Source organism: Entelurus aequoreus, linkage group LG14 (assembly GCF_033978785.1).
Source record: "Entelurus aequoreus isolate RoL-2023_Sb linkage group LG14, RoL_Eaeq_v1.1, whole genome shotgun sequence".
NCBI lineage: Eukaryota > Metazoa > Chordata > Actinopteri > Syngnathiformes > Syngnathidae > Entelurus > Entelurus aequoreus.
The window spans coordinates 3,234,457-3,250,088 of NC_084744.1; positions in this window are offsets into that span (position 1 = coordinate 3,234,457).

Sequence of the window (15,632 nt, forward strand, 5' to 3'; positions counted from 1 at the left end):
TTTTGTGCTGATATCAACCTGCTCCTTTGTGCTGATAACAACCTCCTACTTTGTGCTGATATCAACCTGCTCATTTGTGCTGATATCAACCTGCTCCTTTGTGCTGATATCAACTTTGCTCCTTTGTGCTGATATCAACTTTGCTCATTTGTGCTGATGTGCTGATATCAACTTTGCTCCTTTGTGCTGATATCAACTTTGCTCATTTGTGCTGATATCAACCTGCTCCTTTGTGCTGATATCAACTTTGCTCATTTGTGCTGATATCAACCTGCTCCTTTGTGCTGATATCAACCTGCTCATGTGTGCTGATATCAACCTGCTCTTTTGTGCTGATATCAACCTGCTCCTTTGTGCTGATAACAACCTCCTACTTTGTGCTGATATCAACCTGCTCATTTGTGCTGATATCAACCTGCTCCTTTGTGCTGATATCAACTTTGCTCCTTTGTGCTGATATCAACTTTGCTCATTTGTGCTGATGTGCTGATATCAACTTTGCTCCTTTGTGCTGATATCAACTTTGCTCATTTGTGCTGATATCAACCTGCTCCTTTGTGCTGATATCAACTTTGCTCATTTGTGCTGATATCAACCTGCTCCTTTGTGCTGATATCAACCTGCTCATGTGTGCTGATATCAACCTGCTCCTTTTTGCTGATATCAACCTGCTCCTTTGTGCTGATATCAACCTGCTCCTTTGTGCTGATATCAACCTGCTCCTTTGTGCTGATATCAACCTGCTCCTGGTTCCTAAGGACTCAGGTCCACAAAAAGATCCTAAAAGTTGTTGGAAATTTTCCTGCCATGGATCGGTGCTGGCAGCTGTATGGACGTTATGGATCCATCAGCACCCACAGCCTGTGGACTCCCAGAATGCTTCACTCTGCTTGCGATCCTTCGCCTTGGTCTTCACGTACACACACACAGTACTTCACACTACTGCATATTGTGTGTACCTGTAGTATTTTACAACAACAACTACATACACATTATAAACACAGTAATATAACTATACACCAGTACTACTTTTTAATTGTAGTATTTTACAACAACAACTACATGCACATGTTAAACACAGTAATACAAGTACACAGTAGTAGTACTATATAATTGTAGTACTTTACAAACACAACTACAAACACATGTAAACACAGTAATACACAGTAGTAGTACTATATAATTGTAGTACTTTACAAACACAACTACATGCACATGTTAAACACAGTAATACAAGTACACAGTAGTAGTACTATATAATTGTAGTACTTTACAAACACAACTAGAAACACATGTAAAACACAGTAATACACAGTAGTAGTACTATATAATTGTAGTACTTTACAAACACAACTACATGCACATGTTAAACACAGTAATACAAGTACACAGTAGTAGTACTATATAATTGTAGTACTTTACAAACACAACTACAAACACATGTAAACACAGTAATACAAGTACACAGTAGTAGTACTATATAATTGTAGTACTTTACAAACACAACTACATACACATGTAAAACACAGTAATACACAGTAGTAGTACTATATAATTGTAGTACTTTACAAACACAACTACATACACATGCTAAACACAGTAATACACAGTAGTAGTACTATATAATTGTAGTACTTTACAAACACAACTACAAACACATGTTAAACACAGAAATACAAGTACACAGTAGTAGTACTATATAATTGTAGTACTTTAAAAACTCAACTACAAACACATGTTAAACACAGAAATACAAGTACACAGTAGTAGTACTATATAATTGTAGTACTTTACAAACACAACTACATACACATGTAAACACAGTAATACAAGTACACAGTAGTAGTACTATGTAATTGTAGTACTTTACAAACACAACTACAAACGCATGTTAAACACAGAAATACAAGTACACAGTAGTAGTACTATATAATTGTAGTACTTTACAAACACAACTACATACACATGTTAAACACAGTAATACACAGTAGTAGTACTATATAATTGTAGTACTTTACAAACACAACTACATGCACATGTACAACACAGTAGTACACAGTAGTAGTACTATATAATTGTAGTACTTTACAAACACAACTACATACACATGTAAAACACAGTAATACACAGTAGTAGTACTATATAATTGTAATACTTTACAAACACAACTACATACACATGTAAAACACAGTAATACACAGTAGTAGTACTATGTAAGTGTACAACATGTGATGCACGTCAACAATGATGTCGCACATGATGACAATGTTGTTGCTAGGCAGACTTCACAGGTTTTAATGATGACAAGAAAACATGACATCATACACCAACACTTTCACTCTCCAGTAAGTAAACAACACCAAACAAGATGGCACAAACAAAATGTATATATATATATATATATATATATATATATATATATATATATATATATATATATATATATATATATATATATATATATATATATATATATATATATATATATATATATATATATATATATATATATGTGTGTGTCTGTGTGTGTATTTATTTGTATGTATATATGTGTGTTTATGTGTATTTACATATATGTATATATATATACAGGTATATATATATATATATATATATATATATATATATATATATATATATATATATATATATATATATATATATATATATATATATATATATATATATATATATATATATATATATATATATATATATATATATATATATATATATATATATATATATATATATATATATATATATGTATAGTTTCCGATGAGAGTAGAACATTATTGATCGGGTTATTCCGTCAGCGGTTAAAGTGCTTTTTATTTGCCAATTAAGGCCATTGAGTTTTTATAGACATTGGCTTAGCAATCATCTTGTCTGAGAAGATCAGTGCTGGGGTCACGGGGAGGTCGTGGAGAGGAGATACTTCCTGGTTGTTCTGGAGCTCAAACAATGAAGTAATAATGAGGGACTGACTCATCACAGATGGAAATATGCATCATACATCCCATAATACTTTCCATCCCTGCCATATTGATCTGAGGATGCACCAGTAATGTCCTTCAGATGGACATCTTGTCTTCTCAATGTGAGGTTCTCTTGTCTTCTCAATGTGAGGTTCTCTTGTCTTCTCAATGTGAGGTTCTCTTTTCTTCTCAATGTGAGGTTCTCTTGTCTTCTCAATGTGAGGTTCTTTTGTCTTCTCAATGTGAGGTTCTCTTGTCTTCTCAATGTGAGGTTCTCTTGTCTTCTCAATGTGAGGTTCTCTTGTCTTCTCAATGTGAGGTTCTCTTGTCTTCTCAATGTGAGGTTCTCTGGTCTTCTCAATGTGAGGTTCTCTTGTCTTCTCAATGTGAGGTTCTTTTGTCTTCTCAATGTGAGGTTCTCTTGTCTTCTCAATGTGAGGTTCTCTTGTCTTCTCAATGTGAGGTTCTCTGGTCTTCTCAATGTGAGGTTCTCTTGTCTTCTCAATGTGAGGTTCTCTGGTCTTCTCAATGTGAGGTTCTCTGGTCTTCTCAATGTGAGGTTCTCTTGTCTTCTCAATGTGAGGTTCTCTTGTCTTCTCAATGTCAGGTTCTCTGGTCTTCTCAATGTGAGGTTCTCTTGTCTTCTCAATGTGAGGTTCTTTTGTCTTCTCAATGTGAGGTTCTCTTGTCTTCTCAATGTGAGGTTCTCTTGTCTTCTCAATGTGAGGTTCTCTGGTCTTCTCAATGTGAGGTTCTCTTGTCTTCTCAATGTGAGGTTCTCTGGTCTTCTCAATGTGAGGTTCTCTGGTCTTCTCAATGTGAGGTTCTCTTGTCTTCTCAATGTGAGGTTCTCTTGTCTTCTCAATGTGAGGTTCTCTGGTCTTCTCAATGTGAGGTTCTCTTGTCTTCTCAATGTGAGGTTCTCTTGTCTTCTCAATGTGAGGTTCTCTTGTCTTCTCAATGTGAGGTTCTCTTGTCTTCTCAATGTGAGGTTCTCTGGTCTTCTCGATGTGAGGTTCTCTTGTCTTCTCGATGTGAGGTTCTCTTGTCTTCTCAATGTGAGGTTCTCTTGTCTTCTCAATGTGAGGTTCTCTTGTCTTCTCAATGTCAGGTTCTCTGGTCTTCTCAATGTGAGGTTCTCTTGACCTGCTGGAACAGGAAGTGCTGGTCATTACAATCACAACATGTCCGCTCATCCAGGAATCAACCAGGAGCATGCCTGCCTCCTGTGGAGGATTTCCCTTGCAAATATGTTCCACCGTCTCAAATATGTTCCATCATCTCACATATGTTCCATCATCTCAAATATGTTCCACCATCTCAAATATGTTCCATCATCTCAAATATGTTCCATCATCTCAAATATGTTCCATCATCTCAAATATGTTCCACCATCTCAAATATGTTCCATCATCTCAAATATGTTCCACCATCTCAAATATGTTCCATCATCTCAAATATGTTCCACCATCTCAAATATGTTCCACCATCTCAAATATGTTCCATCATCTCAAATATGTTCCACCATCTCAAATATGTTCCATCATCTCAAATATGTTCCACCATCTCAAATATGTTCCACCATCTCAAATATGTTCCATCATCTCAAATATGTTCGACCATCTCAAATATGTTCCATCATCTCACATATGTTCCATCATCTCACATATGTTCCATCATCTCAAATATGTTCCACCATCTCAAATATGTTCCACCATCTCAAATATGTTCCATCATCTCAAATATGTTCCACCATCTCAAATATGTTCCATCATCTCAAATATGTTCCACCATCTCAAATATGTTCCACCATCTCAAATATGTTCCATCATCTCAAATATGTTCGACCATCTCAAATATGTTCCATCATCTCACATATGTTCCATCATCTCACATATGTTCCATCATCTCAAATATGTTCCACCATCTCAAATATGTTCCATCATCTCAAATATGTTCCATCATCTCAAATATGTTCGACCATCTCAAATATGTTCCATCATCTCACATATGTTCCATCATCTCACATATGTTCCATCATCTCAAATATGTTCCACCATCTCAAATATGTTCCATCATCTCAAATATGTTCCATCGTCTCAAATATGTTCCACCATCTCAAATATGTTCCACCATCTCAAATATGTTCCATCATCTCAAATATGTTCCACCATCTCAAATATGTTCCATCATCTCAAATATGTTCCATCATCTCAAATATGTTCCATCATCTCAAATATGTTCCACCATCTCAAATATGTTCCATCATCTCAAATATGTTCCATCATCTCAAATATGTTCCACCATCTCAAATATGTTCCATCATCTCAAATATGTTCCATCATCTCAAATATGTTCCACCATCTCAAATATGTTCCATCATCTCAAATATGTTCCACCATCTTAAATATGTTCCACCATCTCAAATATGTTCCACCATCTTAAATATGTTCCACCATCTCAAATATGTTCCACCATCTCAAATATGTTCCATCATCTCAAATATGTTCCATCATCTCAAATATGTTCCATCATCTCAAATATGTTCCATCATCTCAAATATGTTCCACCATCTCAAATATGTTCCATCATCTCAAATATGTTCCATCATCTCAAATATGTTCCACCATCTCAAATATGTTCCATCATCTCAAATATGTTCCACCATCTCAAATATGTTCCATCATCTCAAATATGTTCCACCATCTCAAATATGTTCCACCATCTCAAATATGTTCCATCATCTCAAATATGTTCGACCATCTCAAATATGTTCCACCATCTTAAATATGTTCCACCATCTCAAATATGTTCCACCATCTCAAATATGTTCCACCATCTCAAATATGTTCCACCATCTCAAATATGTTCCATCATCTCAAATATGTTCCATCATCTCACATATGTTCCATCATCTCACATATGTTCCATCATCTCAAATATGTTCCACCATCTCAAATATGTTCCATCATCTCAAATATGTTCCATCATCTCAAATATGTTCCACCATCTCAAATATGTTCCATCATCTCAAATATGTTCCATCATCTCACATATGTTCCATCATCTCACATATGTTCCATCATCTCAAATATGTTCCACCATCTCAAATATGTTCCATCATCTCAAATATGTTCCATCATCTCAAATATGTTCGACCATCTCAAATATGTTCCATCATCTCACATATGTTCCATCATCTCACATATGTTCCATCATCTCAAATATGTTCCACCATCTCAAATATGTTCCATCATCTCAAATATGTTCCATCGTCTCAAATATGTTCCACCATCTCAAATATGTTCCACCATCTCAAATATGTTCCATCATCTCAAATATGTTCCACCATCTCAAATATGTTCCATCATCTCAAATATGTTCCATCATCTCAAATATGTTCCATCATCTCAAATATGTTCCACCATCTCAAATATGTTCCATCATCTCAAATATGTTCCATCATCTCAAATATGTTCCACCATCTCAAATATGTTCCATCATCTCAAATATGTTCCATCATCTCAAATATGTTCCACCATCTCAAATATGTTCCATCATCTCAAATATGTTCCACCATCTTAAATATGTTCCACCATCTCAAATATGTTCCACCATCTTAAATATGTTCCACCATCTCAAATATGTTCCACCATCTCAAATATGTTCCATCATCTCAAATATGTTCCATCATCTCAAATATGTTCCATCATCTCAAATATGTTCCATCATCTCAAATATGTTCCACCATCTCAAATATGTTCCATCATCTCAAATATGTTCCATCATCTCAAATATGTTCCACCATCTTAAATATGTTCCATCATCTCAAATATGTTCCATCATCTCAAATATGTTCCACCATCTCAAATATGTTCCATCATCTCAAATATGTTCCATCATCTCAAATATGTTCCACCATCTCAAATATGTTCCATCATCTCAAATATGTTCCACCATCTCAAATATGTTCCATCATCATCAAACTTTATCATTTCTTACATGAACTTATTGACATAATCATTGTTGACATGAACTTATTGACATAATCATTGTTGACATGAACTTATTGACATAATCATTGTTTACATGAACTCATTGACATAATCATTGTTGACATGAACTTATTGACATAATCATTGTTGACATGAACTTATTGACATAATCATTGTTTACATGAACTTATTGACATAATCATTGTTTACATGAACTTATTGACATAATAATTGTTGACATGAACTTATTGACATAATAATTGTTTGCATGAACTTATTGACTTAATCATTGTTTACATGAACTTATTGACATAATCATTGTTTACATGAACTTATTGACATAATCATTGTTGACATGAACTTATTGACATAATCATTGTTGACATGAACTTATTGACATAATCATTGTTGACATGAACTTATTGACATAATCATTGTTTACATGAACTTATTGACATAATCATTGTTGACATGAACTTATTGACATAATCATTGTTTACATGAACTTATTGACTTAATCATTGTTTACATGAACTTATTGACATAATCATTGTTTACATGAACTTATTGACATAATCATTGTTGACATGAACTTATTGACATAATCATTGTTGACACGAACTTATTGACACAATCATTGTTGACATGAACTTATTGACATAATCATTGTTGACATGAACTCATTGACATAATCATTGTTGACATGAACTTATTGACATAATAATTGTTTGCATGAACTTATTGACTTAATCATTGTTTACATGAACTTATTGACATAATCATTGTTGACATGAACTTATTGACATAATCATTGTTGACATGAACTTATTGACACAATCATTGTTGACATGAACTTATTGACACAATCATTGTTGACATGAACTTATTGACATAATCATTGTTTACATGAACTTATTGACATAATCATTGTTTACATGAACTTATTGACATAATCATTGTTGACATGAACTTATTGACATAATCATTGTTTACATGAACTTATTGACATAATCATTGTTGACATGAATTTATTGACATAATCATTGTTGACACGAACTTATTGACACAATCATTGTTGACATGAACTTATTGACATAATCATTGTTGACATGAACTTATTGACAAAATCATTGTTGACATGAACTCATTGACATAATCATTGTTGACATGAACTTATTGACATAATAATTGTTTGCATGAACTTATTGACTTAATCATTGTTTACATGAACTTATTGACATAATCATTGTGGACATGAACTTATTGACACAATCATTGTTTACATTAACTTATTGACATAGTCATTGTTGACATGAACTTATTGACATAATCATTGTTTACATGAACTTATTGACATAATCATTATTGACATGAACTTATTGACATTATCATTGTTTACATGAACTTATTGACATAATCATTGTTTACATGAACTTATTGACATAATCATTGTTTACATGAACTTATTGACATAATCATTGTTTACATGAACTTATTGACACAATCATTGTTTACATGAACTTATTGACATAATCATTGTTGACATGAACTTATTGACATAATCATTGTTGACATGAACTTATTGACATAATCATTGTTTACATGAACTTATTGACATAATCATTGTTTACATGAACTTATTGACATAATCATTGTTGACATGAATTTATTGACATAATCATTGTTGACACGGAACTTATTGACACAATCATTGTTGACATGAACTTATTGACATAATCATTGTTGACATGAACTTATTGACAAAATCATTGTTGACATGAACTCATTGACATAATCATTGTTGACATGAACTTATTGACATAATAATTGTTTGCATGAACTTATTGACTTAATCATTGTTTACATGAACTTATTGACATAATCATTGTGGACATGAACTTATTGACACAATCATTGTTTACATGAACTTATTGACATAATCATTGTTGACATGAACTTATTGACATAATCATTGTTGACATGAACTTATTGACATAATCATTGTTTACATGAACTTATTGACATAATCATTGTTGACATGAACTTATTGACACAATCATTGTTTACATGATCTTATTGACATAATCATTGTTGACATGAACTTATTGACATAATCATTGTTTACATGAATTTATTGACATAATCATTATTGACATGAACTTATTGACATAATCATTGTTGACATGAACTTTTTGACATTATCATTGTTTACATGAACTTATTGACATAATCATTGTTTACATGAACTTATTGACATAATCATTGTTTACATGAACTTATTGACATAATCATTGTTTACATGAACTTATTGACATAATCATTGTTGACATGAACTTATTGACATAATCATTATTGACATGAACTTATTGACACAGTCATTGTTTACATGAACTTATTGACATAATCATTGTTGACATGAACTTATTGACATAATCATTGTTTACATGAACTTATTGACATAATCATTGTTTACATGAACTTATTGACACAATCATTGTTGACATGAACTTATTGACATAATAATTGTTTACATGCATCGTGAAATGCTTCAAGATCTTCCCAGCTGAGAAAATGTTATTTGACACAATGGTCCTGGAATGAAAAGAGTCGACTATAAATGGTCAAAACGCAATAAAAGAGAAACATGTGGGTACATAAAACTGCAGACAAAATTGTACGACATTAAAATAAAATCAATCAAATGAAATACATGAAGAAAATGGATGCAGCGATTTGGCAATAACGTTGTTCATTAGCATAATACACTGTGATGTTCAAAAATACACATATGAATATTAATGCATATTTTTGCTATTAAAATGATGACAAAACATATTTATATTCAAATGTCATGATCCATAATTAATAATACTCTGAATAATTCATCCTGATTATGATCATGTCATGTATTAACTCAGAAAATGCCATCCATCCATCCATCCTCTTCCGCTCATCCGAGGTCGGGTCGCGGGGGCAGCAGCCTAAGCAGGGAAGCCCAGACTTCCCTCTCCCCAGCCACTTCGTCCAGCTCTTCCCGGGGGATCCCGAGGCGTTCCCAGGCCAGCCGGGAGACATAGTCTTCCCAACGTGTCCTGGGTCTTCCCCGTGGCCTCCTACCGGTCGGACATGCCCTAAACACCTCCCTAGGGAGGCGTTCGGGTGGCATCCTGACCAGATGCCCGAACCACCTCATCTGGCTCCTCTCCACGTGGAGGAGCAGCGTCTTTACTCTGAGCTCCCCCCGGATGACAGAGCTTCTCACCCTATCTCTAAGGGAGAGACCACCACCCGGCGGAGGAAACTCATTTGGGCCGCTTGTACCCGTGATCTTGTCCTTTCGGTCATAACCCAAAGCTCATGACCATAGGTGAGAATGGGAACGTAGATCGACCGGTAAATTGAGAGCTTTGCCTTCCGGCTCAGCTCCTTCTTCACCACAACGGATCGATACAGCGTCCGCATTACTGAAGACGCCGCACCGATCCGCCTGTCGATCTCACGATCCACTCTTCCCTCACTCGTGAACAAGACTCCGAGGTACTTGAACTCCTCCACTTGGGGCAGGGTCTCCTCCGTAACCCGGAGATGGCACTCCACCCTTTTCCGGGCGAGAACCATGGACTCTGACTTGGAGGTGTTGATTCTCAAACCCAGTCGCTTTGCACTCAGCTACGAACCGATCCAGTGAGAGCTGAAGATCCTGGCCAGATGAAGCCATCAGGACCACATCATCTGCAAAAAGCAGAGACCTAATCCTGCAGCCACCAAACCGGATCCCCTCAACGCCTTGACTGCGCCTAGAATTTCTGTCCATAAAAGTTCTGAACAGAATGGGTGACAAAGGGCAGCCTTGGTGGAGTCCAACCCTCACTGGAAACGTGTCCGACTTACTGCCGGCGATGTGGACCAAACTCTGGCACTGATCGTACAGGGAGCGGACCGCCACAATCAGACAGTCCGATACCCCATACTCTCTGAGCACTCCCCACAGGACTTTGCGAGGTACACGGTCGAATGCCTTCTCCAAGTCCACAAAGCACATGTAGACTGGTTGGGCAAACTCCCATGCACCCTCAAGGACCCTGCCGAGAGTATAGAGCTGGTCCACAGTTCCACGACCAGGACGAAAACCACACTGTTCCTCCAGAATCCGAGGTTCGACGATCCGGCGTAGCCTCCTCTCCAGTACACCTGAATAGACCTTACCGGGAAGGCTGAGGAGTGTGATCCCACGATAGTTAGAACACACCCTTCAGTTCCCCTTCTTAAAGAGAGGAACCACCACCCCGGTCTGCCAATCCAGAGGTACCGCCCCCGATGTCCACGCCATGCTGCAGAGTCTTGTCAACCAAGACAGCCCCACAGCATCCAGAGCCTTAAGGAACTCCGAACAAACAACATATGTTGACATACAACCACATGGTATGTTTTACATCCAACATATGTTGACATACAATAGTAACAATAATAATAACAATAATATTATTATTATTATATTAATAATAACAGTAATAATAATAATATGAATAATCATCATCATCATCATAATAATAATATTAATAAAAATAAGTATAATAATAATATTGATAATACTACTGCTACTAAAAATAATCATGATATAATAATAACAATGATAATACAAAAAAATAATAATCATCAACATCATCATCATCATTATAATAATAATAATAACAAAAGTAATACTACGCTACTACTACTACTGCTAATAATAATAATATAACAATAATGATAACAATGATAATAATAATAATAATCACAATAATAATAATAATCATCATCATCATCATCATCATAATAATAATAAAAATAATAATGATAATCATCATAATAATAATACTAATAAAAACAATGATATTAATAATTATAATACTACTACTACTACTAATAATAATAATAATAGTAATAATAATTATAATAACAAAAATAAAAATAATAATAACAATAACAATGATAATAAAAAGACATATAATTATTATAGTAATTATAATAGTAATTATAATAAAAACAATAATAACAATAATAATAATAATAATAATAATAATAATATTAATATTAATAATATAAGTAATAATAATAATAATAAGAATAATACTACTCATCATCATAATAATATTAACAACAATGATGATACAAATAATAATAATCATCATCATCATCATCATCATAATAACAATAAAAATTATAATAATAATAATAATTATTATTATTATAATAATAACAACAATACTAATAATACCTCCAAAGACATGCACCTGGGGATAGGCCCCTCCCACCTCCAAAGACATGCACCTGGGGATAGGCCCCTCCCACCTCCAAAGACATGCACCTAGGGATAGGCCCCTCCCACCTCCAAAGACATGCACCTAGGGATAGGCCCCTCCCCCCTCCAAAGACATGCACCTGATAGGTTGATTGGCAACACTAAATGGTCTCTAGTGTGTGAATGTTGTCTGTCTATCTGTGTTGGTCCTGTGATGAGGTGGTGACTTGTCCAGGGTGTATCCCGCCTTCCTTGTCCAGGGTGTACACCGCCTTCCGCCCGAATGCAACTGAGATAGGCTCCAGCACCCCCCGCGACCCCAAAAGGGTAGAAAATGGATGGATGGATAAAAATATTAATAATAATAATCATCATCATCATCATCATCATCATAAGAAAAATAATAATAATAATATTAATAATTATAATAATAATAATAATAATAATAATAATGATGATGATGATAACAATAATAATAATAATCATAATTATAATAGTTATAATAATAATAATAATATTAATAATAATAATAATAAAAATAATACAATAACAAAATAATAATAATAATAATAATAACAATAATAATAATAACAATAATAATAATGATAATACTAATAATAATGATAATAATAATAATAATAACAATAATAATAATAACAATAATAATAATGATAATACTAATAATAATGATAATAATAATAATAATAATAATAATGATAATAATAATAATAATACTCATAATCATAATAATTCTAACAACAATGACAAATAATACTAATAATAATAATAATAATAATAATAATACAAATAATAATAATTATACTACTACTAATAATAATAACAACACTGATAATAATATTAATAACAATAATAATAATACTCATCATCATCATCATCATCATAATAATAATAATAATAATAATAATAATAATAATATTACTAATACTAATAATAACAATACTAATTATGATAATAATAATAAAAACAACAATAATAATAATAATAATAAAAATATAATAATAATAACAATAGCAATAATAATTATAATGATAATAAAATAATAATCAAAATAATAACAATAAAAATAATAATAATAATAACAATAACAATAATACTAATAACAATAATACTCATAACAATAATAAAAATAACACTTGCTATACTGCTTGTGTCTGCTGAGCGTCAGACATCCACCTCCACTCTGTCCTCTGTGATCCACAACAAGTAGACAGAGCACGTTTGATTCCCTGCGGGCCTTCTGCTCCTCCAGCGGGGTTCCTCCTATTCTGTGTTGGACCCTGAAACACTTCTTCATGTCCTTGAGGAATTAACATGGGAGGACTGGCTCTGCTCCAAGGGAGCCCTATTGAGGCCACGTACCGTCCACACCCCCACATAATCCTCCTCGGAGACACACCTCCACGGGCCAGACCAGACCAGCAGGACCGCTGTTTACAAGATAGTCCACAATGTCCTCCCATTCTAATTGTTGACTTGGAAACCTTTGTGGAAGTCAGCCAGGCATTGAAGGACTTGGACCAGGCACAGAAGAACAAACTGTGGCCTCCCAGAACCTGGACTGCATGGACCAGGTAAAACCTGCTCACGTGTCCCACATGGAATTAGTCCTCCAGGTAAAACCTGCTCACCTGTCCCACAAGGAAGTAGTCCTCCAGGTAAAACCTGCTCACCTGTCCCACATGGAAGTAGTCTTCCAGGTAAAACCTGCTCACCTGTCCCACACGGAATAGTCCTCTAGGTAAAGTTAAAGTGCCACTGATAGTCACACACACACTAGGTGTGGTGAAATTATTCTCTGCATTCAACCCATCCCCTTGTTCCACCCCCTGGGAGGTGAGGGGAGCAGTGAGCAGCAGCGGTGGCCGCGCTCGGGAATCATTTTGGTGATTTGGTAAAACTATATTATGTTATATTACAAGATCATAGTATAATACACTATCATAAAATATTATGTTATAATACAAGATAATAGTATAATATAATATCATAAAATAATATTATGTTATAATACAAGATACTATTGTAAAATAATATCATAAAATAATATTTTGTTATAATACAAGATAATATTGTAATATATTATCAAAAAAATAATGTGTTATATTACAAGATAATAGTATATTATATCATAAAATAATATTATGTTATATTACACGATAATATTATATTATAATATCATAAAATAATATGTTATATTACAAGATAATAGTATACTATAATATCATAACATAATATTTTGTTATATTACAATATAATAGCATAATATCTTAACATAATTTTTATGTTATATTACAAGGTATTACTATAATATAATATCATGAAATAGTATTATTTTATATTACAAGATAATAGTATAATATCATATCATAAAATAAAGTGTTGTATTACAAAACAAGAGTATATTATATCATCATAAAATAATATGTGATATTACAAGAAAATAGTATAATACAATATCATCAAATATTATGTTATAATACAAAATAATAGTGTAATATAATATAATAAAATAATATAATGTTATATTGCAAGATAATAGTATATACTATCATAAAATAATAGTGTGTTATAATATAAGACAATATTATATTATAATATCATAAAATAATATGTTATAATACAAGATACTGGTATAATATAACATCATAAAATAATATTATGTTATATTACACGATAATAATATATCATAATATCATAAAATAATATGTTATATTACAATATAATAGTATAATACCTTAGCATAATATTATGTTATATTACAAGATAATAGTATAATATAATATCATAAAACAATATTTTGTTATATTACAAGATAATAGTATATTATATCATACAATAATTGTATGTTATAATACAAGATAAATAGTATAATATATTATCATGAAATAATATTATATTACATTACAAGATACTAGCATAATATCATATCATAAACTAATATGTTATATTACAAAATAATAGTATAATATAATATCATTAAATAGTGTTATATTACAAGATAATAGTATAATATAATATCATAAAATAATGTTATATTACAAGATAATAGTATAATATCCATCCATTTTCTACCACTTTAATAGTATAATATAACATCATAAAATAATATTTAGTTTTATTACAAGATAATAGTATATTATAATATCATAAAACAATATAACATATTACAAAATAATAGTATAATACCATAACATAATATAATGTTATATTACAAGATAATAGTATAATATAATATCATAAAATAATATTATGTCATATTAAAAAAGTAAGATAAAGTATTATTTTCATGACCTGTGACACTCAGTGACATAAATGCTGATAAAAAAAAGTTTTTTTGGAAACATACTCTAAACGTGT